General features: G+C 39.6%; 1 long non-coding RNA gene across 2 annotated transcripts in view; it reads right to left on the bottom strand.

Moving 5' to 3' along the window:
• Positions 1-12,737, bottom strand: part of LOC116088039 — a 184,913-nt gene that overhangs the window by 101,629 nt on the left and 70,547 nt on the right. For both annotated transcript variants that reach the window (XR_004117741.1, XR_004117742.1), the window contains exon 3: positions 7,424-7,589. This is a non-coding gene — a long non-coding RNA (uncharacterized LOC116088039). The remainder of the gene's footprint in view (positions 1-7,423; positions 7,590-12,737) is intronic.

Raw genomic sequence — 12,737 nt, 5'->3', positions numbered from 1 at the left:
GCAAACCCCGTAGTTACCAGAGAAAGCTGGCCACAATCTATCTTGGAAACTAAAGGCCCTCCTGCAGACTGATCCTACCAATTACTATGCTGGTGTCTGTATGAGAATTATAGCAGACTGGTAAATAGAAACGTGAAACTGAATGTGTAGGTGTGGGCCCCTAGCAGAAATTAGCCCCACAAGACAGACCAGGTGGCCACAGCTCAAGTGGTAGAAGTTCATATGTCGCGCAGTGCGTGGTGAGTGGCTCAGCTGAGGCGGCTAGGATTTGGTGGTGGTGGCAGCTCCATTGATGAAAGCCTGCAATTCTCATAGCCACTAGCTGAGGGGGCTTCGAACTTTTATACTCACAGCAGCCACAGTTGCCAGTTGGTGGTACGACTATGTAGCTCCGCAGTGGCTGTTGATGGAACCTCCAAATTCCTGGGTCTCGAAACCAAATGATGTGTTAGAACGGCTCGCATCAGGACAAAGCACACTAGGCCCAAAGAGTTCCACGTGTAAGAGGTTTAATTAGGAGAGAGAGACAGGGTCATGGTGGAAAGAGAAGGGGGGAGAGAGAGAGAGCGAGGGAGGAGCGTTCCCCACATACATGTGGGTGGTGAGGTGGTGGCCGCAGGTAAAGGTGGGAGGTGAGCCCAAAGGATTCTAGGAATATGGTGGCTGTTGCCTTGGCAACAAGGCTGTGAGGCCTGCCTATGTGAGGTCATGGATTTTGGAGGCTCTAATGCCAATAGCTATGCTTGCAGACAAGAACCTAGCAGCAGATGGAAACAGATACAGAGACCCATATATTATGCTATGAGCTTATGCTAGTATAAGTATATTATTATACTTATGCTAGTAGTCTTATGGAATAGAGGGAAATAGAGTTGAACAAGCATGAGGGGTCAAACACACTACAAGAAGACCTACAGAGTCAAATAATCTGGGCCCATGGGGGCTCACAGAGACTGAACCACCAGCCAAAGAGCATGCAGAGGCTCAACCTAGCCCCCACACCCTACATTTATAGCAGATGTGCAGCTTGGTCTTCATGTGGGTTTCCTAACAATTAAAATGAGAGCTGTCTCTGACTCTGTTGCCTGCCACTGGATCCCATTCCCCTGCCTGGACTGCCTGCTTGGATCTTAGAGAGAGAGGAAGTGCTTAGTCCTACTGGGGTTAGAACCCAGAGTAGGGTGGTTCCCAACAAGAGCTTCCCCTTTTCTGAGGAGAAGGTGAGGGCTTAATGGGCAGAGGGACTTGTAAGGGGCAGGACTGGGACAACAGGGCTGTGATTGGGATGTAAGGCGAATGAAAACAATTTGAAAAAAAAAAGTTTGGGGATCATTTGTCTGTGCAGTAACAGTAGCAGTTGTTTGTGAGAATTTGGAAATCAAGTTTGCCAGATGTTGACCACTGATCTGTAATGAGGTCATCCTGTTGTAATAAAAGTAAGTCTGTGGATGCCGGCTAGAGACAGAGATAGCCATGACACTGCAGGGAAAAGGAGAGCCAGTAAGTGTCCTTAGTAGGTAGACCAAAAGGGGTACAGAAAGCCAAAGCGAAGAGAGAAAGCTGTCCACATGGTGGTAACTCCTGGACAGAGAGTCTGGCTCCAGAGCTAGAGAGACACTTAAGACTTAGAACAAGGAGCACAACTGTAAAGGAACAAGGAGAAACAACCAGGAACTGAAAACTACAGTGGGCAGCTCTTAGTGGGAGGGAGAGGTAAGGAAATTCACAAAGTACAAGCACAGGAAGAGAGAGGGGGGGAGAGGGAGGGGGAGAGAGGGAGGGAGACAGAGGGAGGGAGGGGGAGAGGGAGGGAGGGAGGGGGGAGGGAAAGAAGGAGGGGGAAGGGAGGCAGAGGCAGAGGGAGAGGGAGAGGGAGAGGGAGGGAGAGACAGAGGGAGAAGGAGAGGGAGAGAGACAGAGAGAGACAGAGAGACAGACAGAGACAAAGAAAGAAAGAGGGAGGGGAGGGGGAGGGAGAGGGAGAGAGAAAAGGAGAGGGAGAGAGAAAGGAGAAGGGGGAAAAAAGAGGGAGGAGGAGTTTAGGAGAGGGAGAGAGAGCAAGAGAGGAAGCAGGCAGCTCTGAAAGAGAGGAAATGAGAAAAAAAAAAGTTGCCAGGCTGTTGCAGGCAGAACTGCAGCTCCTTGGGGAAGGTGAGAGAAAGCTAGGAAAGAGCAGGAGAGAGGGAGATGTTTCAGTGGGTCTAGCAGGCCAGAAGCAGAGCAGGCTGCAGAAGCCAGAGAAACACATGAAGAGGGTAGAACAGGCCAGAGGAGAGCAACGGCTGAAGAAGGAGACTCTAGGATTTGGTCAACCTCACAAGTAAATAGTACCTTAGAAGAATTAAATCAGCAGCTTGGTTTGGAATGTGTGCTGCCGGGAAGAACAGGTTTGTGCTGGGTGTGTGCACACTGCAGCTAGCCTCCTCCTTTGTTCTCCCCATGCCCAGATACATTTCCAGCTCCCACTTTGCAGGAAGCTTACAGATTCTCCAACTGTAAGTTAAAGACTGAACTATTAAACTGTGTGTGTGTGTGTGTGTGTGTGTGTGTGTGTGTGTGTGTGTGTGTATGTATGTGTGTGTGTGTGTATGTGTTAGACCATTCCCCCTCCCCTTGCTTCTATGAGGGAGCTCCCCGAACTCACCCAGCGACTCCTGCCCCATCATCATAGTATTCCCCTATGCTGGGGCATCCAGTCTCCACAGGACCAAGGGACTCCCCTCCCATTGATGTAGATAAGGCAATCTTCTGCTACATAAGCAGCTGGAGCCATGAATCCCTCCATGAGTACTCTTTAGTCTCTGGGAGCTCCCAGGAGTCTGGATGGTTGATATTGTTCTTCCTATGGGGTTGCAAACCCTTTCAGCTTCTTCATCCCTTCCCCTAACTTCTCCATTGCAGTCCCTGTGCTCAGTATGATGGTTGGCTATGAGCATCCACATCTGTATTGGTCAGGCTCTGGCAGAGCCTCTCAAAGGACAGCTATATCAGGCTTCTGCCAGCAAGCATTTATGGGCATCTGCAATAGTGTCTGGGTTTGGTGTCTGCAGATGTGATGGATCCATAGGTGGGATAGTCTCTGTATGGCCTTTCCTTTAGTCTCTGCTCAATTCTTTATCTCTGCATTTCCTTTAGAAAGGAGCAATTCTGCATTAATATTTTTGAGATGGTGGTTGGCACCATCCATAAACCGGAGGCTGTGCCTAATCACGGATATGGTCTCTACAGTTTCTATCTCCCCTTTGTTGGCTATTTCATCTAATATCACCCACATTGGGTCCTGGGAACCCCTTTCTTCCCTGAAATTTGCGATTTTCTAGTGGCTACTCTAGTGGCTAAAGTTCCCCATTCCCCAGTGCTATACACCTCTGTTCAATTTCCTGGCCCTCTGTACTTCTCCCCTGTCTCCTTCCACATCTGATCCTGCCCTCTTTTACCTTTCCGTTCTGATCTCTCTCCATATCCCTCCCTCCCTGTAACTCCTGTGATTATTTTGTTCCCCCTTCTAAGTCGGACTGAAGCAAGACCAGATTCAATTGCAAAGGCTGATAAGTTTAGAGAGCCTTAAGGCAGATGTTAGGCTAAGTGGTTGGAAGTACTATAAGAGGCATCCCAAAGGGGAGCAAGGAGGAATAGATGACACAGTTCCCTTGGGTGAACAAGAGGGAAGTTCCATGGGCTGGAGTCCAAGTCATCCCTAGGACCCAGAGAGACCCAATGCAGAAGTCACAAGCTGTTCAGTAGGTCTGCTTCTCAGTAGCCTGGGTCCAGTAGCTTAAGAGGAGAGACTTGACACCTGATATCAGGGCTTTTGAATGAAACCAAAAGGCAAAAACTGAGCTAAAAACTGAAGCTTCATCCAAGGGAAATGATCAGAGATGTGTACCTCCATTTCCAAGAGTACCAGTGACTGGAATCACTACCAATTGCCAGTAATGGATAGAGGACCCAGAAATTAGTGAGTTGGCATGTAAGTTTACCGCAGACAGACTAGAGATAAAGAATAGTATTCCAGTGTGATTTAAACCTGAAGGGCACAGGCACCAGAAGATCCTACAAAGCCTCAGGCACCAAGTTAGGGTTTAGGAGGAGTACTTTGGGACTGTTGCAGAGACCGTACCACACAACAGATCTCACAGAAGAGATTTATTGGAGGAAGGAAGGAGAAAATGGCCTTTTTGAAGGAAGTATATAGAGAGAAGAGAGACAGACAGACTGACAGACTGAGATAGTGGTCTGTGTGAAATGCCTACATTTATGGGGATTTTCATAGCATTCATTGGATATTTTTCAAAAATGATGTGATCTTTCTGCTACCTTTCTTTTTTCTTTTATTAAAATAGTTTTAATATATATAATATACCCTGATTACAGTTTCCCCTCTTTCTACTCCTCCCCTCCCATCCAGATCTACCCCCTTTGTATCTCTGAGATAACAAAGAGGCTTCAAAGAGATAATAGTAAAAAGAAAATTAAAATTTCAGCAGTTCATTTGAATGCAGCTTCCCCTTCTTCACTGGATTCCTTCCTTCATTCTTCTTTCTAACTCATCCTGTTGTCTCTGTCTCCAACTCCATCATCCTTGAGAACCTCCAAGCCAATCCCATAAGAGGATCAAGTAGGTTTGCAAGCAGGTAGGGCGGTTCTAGGTCTCCACTCTCTGACTCTCTTCCAAATCCAATCCTCCAGTCTCACTTCCAGCTCAGCAGCAGATCACCTGATGTGATCTCTCCTCACTCTTAGACCCCATTCTCAGGGCCCTAGGGAAGAGGTTAATTCAAATGGGTCTGGAAGAAGAGATTCCACCTCCAACATGTTTCAGGGGATCCAGAGTACAAAGCTTTCATGGGAGACAATGGGTGGGAAATCTATGTTGAGCGGCTCAGTCAACCTGTGGTGACTTATATATTTTTTGCTGCTCCTTAATCAAAGACAGGAAAAGTTTTACAACCACAAACAGGCTAAGGGAGGGGGCAGAGGAAAATGAAAGAGGGGAAGCCCCATGCTCTCAAAAGAACTGGTACAGAAGTAGAGAAACCTTAGTTTATATATTTTAGAACTGGTGGAATTTTGCTAAAATATTAATAAATATTAAGAAAGAGAATGACATTCAGATTGAAACCTACTAATACTTATCATCTATGATAAATCAGATTTTCTTTTCATCAGAACAACTTTTTGCTTGAGCAAGGCTTGCATAGGGACACACATTTTCCTGCATTCATTAAGACCCTATTTTAGTGGGCCCCACCAATTTAAAGCGGCTTTTCCATGTTAAACAAAGTTGATCTAATAAGAATAAAACCTTGCATTGCCCATGCTCACCTAGTTAACTGCTGGAGCTGTTCATCCAGATCCTGTACATAGGAACGTATAGTAGTTGTTACTGTGTGTACAAGGTCCATGCAAGCTCAATCATGATCAAATGTCAGCACACAGAGGCAAGGTTGGTATAAATTCAAACACCTTGCCTATGAACTATTGTCAGTTGTTGGGAGAGGGAGAAGCAATTAAGTGTGGAACCTTTGGTAAACTAATCATGCTTCAGGGGAAGACCAGACAGCCTAGAGAATGTGAGTTGGATAAATTGGACTTAATGGGTTAAAAACTGTGCCTACAAAACTGAGATATTACTCCATAGTAAAGAAGAGTAGGGACTCATTATTTAATGGACAAAAAGATTTGATTTGGAATGACTGAAAATTTCTAGAAGTACATTGAGTTTGTAATAGTATGAGCAAAGTTAATGTGAGCGAATTATGCACTTAAAATAATAAAATTATCACATTCTATGTTTCTTTAATGTATCTTTTATCACATTAAAAGCATTCATAAACATTTCTTTAAAATAAGGACACAAAGTTGGGTGATAGAGAAGTGTGGTGGATGTGGGCAGTGCCATGGAAATGAATGAATATGATTATAATGCATTGTATCAACTATTCAGAAAACCAATACATTTTTGAAAAAATGGAAGACTATGAAGACATGAACACATTGACTTTGTTGTTTGAAAAAAAACTTGGCTAGATGGTTTGATTTACTCTTTGAGTTTCTAATACTTCTCTACGGGTTGAGAGATATCATGAGATCAAATTTGCTTGAAAACCCAAGAAGATAAATTAGTTACCTTCTTGTGTTGGCTGGCTTTATGTCAATTTGACATAAGCTACAGTCATCAGAGAGGAATGAGTCTCACTTGAGAAAATGCCTCCATAAGATCATGCTATGTAGAGCATTTTCTTAATCAGCGATAAAAGAAGAAATTCAATAGAAACTCTATGAGCAAGTGTGAGTATTTGACAATGCTTGTTTGACATAAATATGTAATATTGGATAAATTAAGGTTCATTATTAGGTCTTTATAATGTTTGTGTTAAACTACACTTAAAATATCTCTCAATAACTTTACTCTTAAATATGAAAACAGTCAAAAGTAATTGAAATCCTGTCATAGAGAGGTAAGGATCAATTCCTTGTAGAGAGTCCTTATCTCCTATAAATGAATTAGATTATGTACACCTTTGGGGATTTTTAACTTTCTTGCTCAATGCATCATACAAATCTCCAATTAATTATTATAAATTTTATAAATGTGAAAAACTGTAGACATTGTGTGTATGTGAATGAGGTTATTCTGTTCTTTCTTACTCAGTTGATATTAAATCACCTGTAATTTCCTATTGATATTAGTTTCTTAATCTTTTTCTACTTGTTATCTTGTGTCAAATTTTGAAAGCTTTCTATGTTACATGTTCAATTTTGTTGTAGATTTATTAAACTTATTTATTTTTAATTATGTGTGGGGGGGAGTGATGGACATGTGACTGAAGTTGATTAAAGAGGACAGAGAAGAGCATCAGACCCCTGGAGCTGGACTTACAAGCCGAAGTGAGTGACCCAACTTGAGTACTGGGAACTTTACTTTGGTCCTTTGGATGGGTGGCCAGTGTTACTGGCCTCTGAACTGTCTCTCTAGTCTTTTGCAACTTATATTTTATTTTTGCTGTGTGAATATTTGAATAACATTTGTTTATGAAAATGTTTAAATAATTTTTATAGTTTAAAATATGCTAATATTTTGCCAAAATATTCCAATATAGCTCTAGCATCTATTAAAAGCTTCATACTTATTCTCTTTCTTGCATTCAGTGCAGTAAGACTTCTATTACTATCAGCTGTCAGCAGGATTGGCTAATGATTGATAGTCACTCCTTTATTTTAAAAAGTTATTTCTTTACTTGGTTTCCAGGAATCTCCAAAACCTGTCCTTCATGAAACTACCTGAATTATCTCAAGTGAACATGAGTCATACCTAGTGTAGCTCAAAGTTTTTCAGAAATTTCTCCCTTCACTCAGTATAAATGTTCAACCCTTGCTTGCTGTGGCTCTGGGAGGCTGTCATGTTTTGAGTCCCACATACCTCTTGATTCCCTTTCAAGTACTTCTGCAACTTCTACAACATCAGATCTTTTTGCATCTTCCTTGTCTTTGAACTGAAATGGTCTTTGTTCACTTGTTTGGCTTCCATTCATATTTTGCATTCTGTAATAGACCATTGCTTGATCTCCTCCATAATCATGGTGCACCTGCAAAATTTTTTTTTTGTGAGTTTACATTTTATCTCCCATATTAAATCCAGGCTGTTATGAGACAGGTCTTATGTACCCTTTTTGTCAGTATCTGCCTTATTACTAGGAAAGCCCCAGCACATCTTCACTAATACTTGAGTGAATACTTGGCTGAGTCTTGAGTAATTACACTTTACTTACCCAGACTTTTTAAGCATGTAGTTTGTCTTATTTATGACGTTGCTATAGGACTGAGAAGATGGCTCAGTGGATAAAGGTGCTGTGAAACCTGACAATCTTATTTGATCTCTTTAACCAACCTAGTTGAAGAAAAGGACAACTGTCTTTAAGTTGTTCTCTGATTTCCCCCCACATGTGCTGTGGTATTCATGTGCCCACACATACTGTAGTGGTTTGAATAAGAACTATCCCCTTTAGGCTCAAGTATTTTAACATTTCATATCTAGATATTTGGTGAAGTTATCTAATCTTGCTCTAGAAAGTATGACATTGGAGGTGGGTTTTAGGAGTTCATAGCCTCATCCTACTACGTTCTTTGCTTCTCATTTATTGTTGGGAGATGTGACCTCTCAGCTTCCAGCTCTGAAACATGCTGCCATAGCTTCCATTACATATGCTCTTTTTGGAGCTGTAAATCAGAATAAGCTCTCCCTCCACCCATGTGTGTGTGTGTGTGTGTGTGTGTGTGTGTGTGTGTGTGTGTGTAAGCAACTTTCTGTCATGGTGTTTTATCACTGCAACAAAAAAGTAAGTAGCACAAGCTGAAAAAAAGACAAAGGAAATAAATAAAGGAAATAAATGTAATGTTTCTAGAAACATTAAGAACTGAGTTTGAACCTTCATTATGCTTTGCTGATTTATGTATGTATGTATTTATTTATTTATTTACTTCAATTCCAATAACAGTCATCCATTGTTGTCTTTATATGTTACTGTGTGAATGTATTCATTTCTGTTGTGAGATGGTTTGCCATATTGAGTGCATCATGATTAATTCACATAGCCTAGGATCTTAGTGTGAGATGATTTTTCACATTGAGAGCATCATGACAAACTCCTGTAGCTTAGAACAGGACTATAGAATAGAACTTGACTATTTCCAAGTGACCTGACACTATTGAGAGTTAAGGCTGTTGGTATTATGGGCAATGGTTTTATGTACTTAGTTGACATATTTTAGAACCTATAAGCAATATTTTTATTTAATATTTCATCCTCTTTATAAAGTGTTTCAGAGCAATGCTCTCAACCCTTACCCAGAAGCTATTTAGAAACAACAGCCACTTGTAAACCAAGAATTAGTTTGTCCAAGAGAGTCTGACTGGGCTCTTTGACCCACCAACAAAGAAACACTCTCAGGGTATTCCTATGCCTAGCAGGAGATGGTCAATAGAAAATGAAACTCAAAAGCATCTTTGGTTCTTTGTCATATTAATGTCAGGGGTTCCACCCCTCCTCCTTTTTTACATTACGTGTACTTTGTATATACAATATATTACAGCTTCTGCTTTTAAGGTTTTATGGGCTTTCTTTGCATGTGAACTTGTGTATCTCTCTGTCTCTGTGACTCTTGTGCTTTTATTTTGGCTGTTTTTCTTGTTTGGCTCTTTCTCATATTCTGATCTGTTTGGCTTGGATTTACCTTATCATATTTTATTATTATTCCTTAGATGTCTTTTTGTCTTTTAACAGAAGTCAGAAAGGGTGTGGCTCCACAGGGATCCACATGGATCAGAAAAGATCCACAGGGGAGAGAAGGTAGGGAGGAACTGGGAGGAGTAGGGAGAGGTGAAACTGTAATCAGAAAATATTGAGTGAAAAATAATCTAACAATAAAAGAAAATACAGAGAAGTTAGTGTAAGGAGAAGACAGATTACTGCCATGTGTGTGGGTTACCTCTGTAATTGCTAATTTTCTAACACTACCATGTATTTGATCTACTCCTGAGACCTTCCTAAGCAAGTCTTTTTCAGTTTTACTTCTTCCATCCACACTTGTTTCTTTTGACTTTATAAGTAATTTTACTTGCCTGGAAGTTTTTCTTCCCTCACTTTCCTAGTGAGTATCTTTTAAATTAACTCATTTTCACATCTGTAAAATGTCCCTTGTCTTTTTGGATAAAGATTGCTTCCGTTTTAATGCATATACCGGCCCTGTCTGTTTCTCAATATTCCTCAAAATTTCAATTTACATTTTCAGATACTGTGTTATAGACGTAAATGCCTAGCTGTAAAGGCTTTGCAGTGTGTCTGACTTTTGCTCAATATTTTATCTGCAGTGTTGGACTGAACCTCAACGACTAGTTCATCATATGTGCTCAGTGTACATTCAATGTTTAAAATTTTGGATGGCTAGAAGATACTAGGTACATCCTGCTAAAACGTATCATGGATTCTTGCCTGAGAAGTTTTGTATTTTACAGATTCCTATCCTTTTTCTTGTATAGGGTTCTCTAAGATATTTTGTTTCCTCCATAACATGTATAAATAATTATTTGGAAGAATTATAACTGCATAGACATCTTGGAAATTAGCCATAGAACTATTTTATATAATATAAATTTTTATCAGATGCAATCTAATAGGAAAGCTGTGATGGCATCCAGGTAGTATCACACTCAAGCATCTCTTTGTATGGTTCAAGAAAGTTTTAGCAGTAAGCAGTCTATGACCTGGCTCGACCCACAAACCATTATATTTGCTGTTCATTTTTGCTGTTTCCTATTATCTGATGAATAATCATATCACATGGTACGTAAAGATTTGTTCATTTACAACTCTCCATAATAATTTCTTGTTTATGTATCAGCATGAACATATGTAAGCTAATTTTAAAGAAAAGGAAATGTCTTCTAGACTCCCTATGGTATGGATGCTTAAAACACATTATTAACTGGTGAGAACCTTTTGTATTCAATTCATCCACTTCAGCTGGCAAAAACTCAAAGTGATTGTTGAGGTTTTCAGTCTTTACAAATCTATTTGTGTTGTTCATCTGCACTTTCTCCTAGAACAGCGCTCTGACTGATACTATATAATGCGTTTCTGGAATAGCTGTCTAATGGAAATGGAGTTTGGAGAAATGCTCAAGTTTATGTCCTCCAAAGCTCTGCATTTTAATATTATCACATTAGAGGGAAGCTTTGGCATTATGGGGCACATTAGGAAGTATCTTTGAAGCATTTGATGTTGGTGCTTGTCAAATGAATATGTTGCTGTAAACATCAATCTTATACAATATATTGACGTGGAAGCTATTGGATTCTTATGTGCAGTTTTACTTCAAAGAATTCAAGAGCTTTGTATTCAAGTAACTACAAGTGCCTGATCATTAGCAAGATTGTGAACTTTGTATTGTCTGTGTATGTTTATTTTTCTAGACAGGGGAAAAATTTAAAGACTATATACTTTGAATATAGGCAGCAATAAAAGACTTCATGGAAGATTATAAATAAGATGGATTGAATCACTTTCATCATAATTCAGTTTAAAACTCTGTTTCTGTGACAACATGATCTTTATGGGTTTCTTTTTTCTTTTTTTTTTTTTGAAAAATATTAACTGAAAGGAAGAGAAAGAAGTTATTTAGTACATGTTTTGTGTTCAATATAAACCATAAATTCTACTAGTCTACTTTACTAAGCCTACCTGATAGCTGAGAAAATGTGGACAAAAGTAAATGAATACAGTAAATAGAAAAATGGATTTTAAGTTCTAAATATGTCTTCTCAAATCTCATTTCATTGGTATTATTTTTCATAATGTAACAATGTAAAGACCCATGTTTTTCCTCACAAGCTATCCTAATAATCTTGTCACACCGACTGGAAGTTACTACATCTCATTCATGCATATATATGTATATGTATATATGTATGTGTATATATATATATATTCATACATTCATTATTTATAATATATTGCATATATATGTATATATACATTATATATATTTATATTATTATATATAATGCATGTATGAATATATAATGTATGTATGAATGTATATAATGTGTGTATATATAATATATGAATCAATATATAATGTGTGTGTGTTCCTAAATATAACATGATCAATCTGTACAATGTTACTTTGCTACTTGTATGTATGTTTCCAAGGCTGACCAATTGATATTGGAGAACCTTTCTGTGGAAGACTGTTTCTTTTACTTTCAGCATTCCGTAGTTGCTTGTAGTTCTTTGTGTAGGGTTGTGGCTTAGCGAGCTTTGCCGTGGTTACTTTGGCATGTCTATTGGTATGTCTATTGGCATTGTTCCTAGTCAGCACACATTTTGGTAGTCATGTTGTTGAGACTTTATGGGTACAGCATTTGATATTACCAGGAGACACAGTCTTACAGAAAAAGTTCCTGATTCTAGTGTTCATACAATCTTTCCACTCCTTTTGCAGTGTTCCCTGAGCCCTAACTGTGAAAAGTGCTTTGTGCATGAATCCATTGAAACTGGGCTCCTCAGTTTTGTAGTTTGGCTGGTTGTGATTTTCTGCAATGATCTCCACCTGTTACAAGGAGAAGAAGTACTTTTGAAGAATGGGGAGGACTACACTTATCTATAGGTGTAAGGACAATTATTTATAGTACAGTTATGGATCATGCTGGCTTAGTAAGGTAGTAGTTTATAGGTTCTCCTTTAAGATCTATGACTTCACTACCCTTGGGTAACTGGTTTCCAGTTCCAATCACTATTCTACTTGTGTTGAGTGTGTCTTAAGTTCAATTAGAGAGTTATTGGTATGTGTGCCACTACTATACCCTAAGGGTTATTGTGCCATGTTCATCATTGCTGTTCATTCAGAGCCAAAATAGCTGTTAAGGACTGTAGATGTGTGTGTGTGTGTGTGTGTGTGTGTGTGTGTGTGTGTGTGTGTGTGCAATCAGGTGGGGAGTCTCTTGGACAACCCAGACTAATAACTCACAAAGGGGCTATTCATGCCTAATGTTGTATTTTTTGTTATAAAGTCTTTAGTTTGTTATAAACTCTTGCCAGCCCAGATGAGAAAATTTCATTTAAACTGCAAATGTATAGTTATATGCTTACTAACTTGTATTGTAGTTTTTTTTTCTCCATACTATCCAGCCACATACTCCTTGGCATATACCCATAGGAATGAATGTTCTAGTCCAT

This window comes from Mastomys coucha, unplaced genomic scaffold (genome assembly GCF_008632895.1).
Source record: "Mastomys coucha isolate ucsf_1 unplaced genomic scaffold, UCSF_Mcou_1 pScaffold14, whole genome shotgun sequence".
Lineage (NCBI taxonomy): Eukaryota > Metazoa > Chordata > Mammalia > Rodentia > Muridae > Mastomys > Mastomys coucha.
Note: the sequence above shows the minus strand (reverse complement) of the source record. Positions and strands in the feature narration are given on the sequence as shown.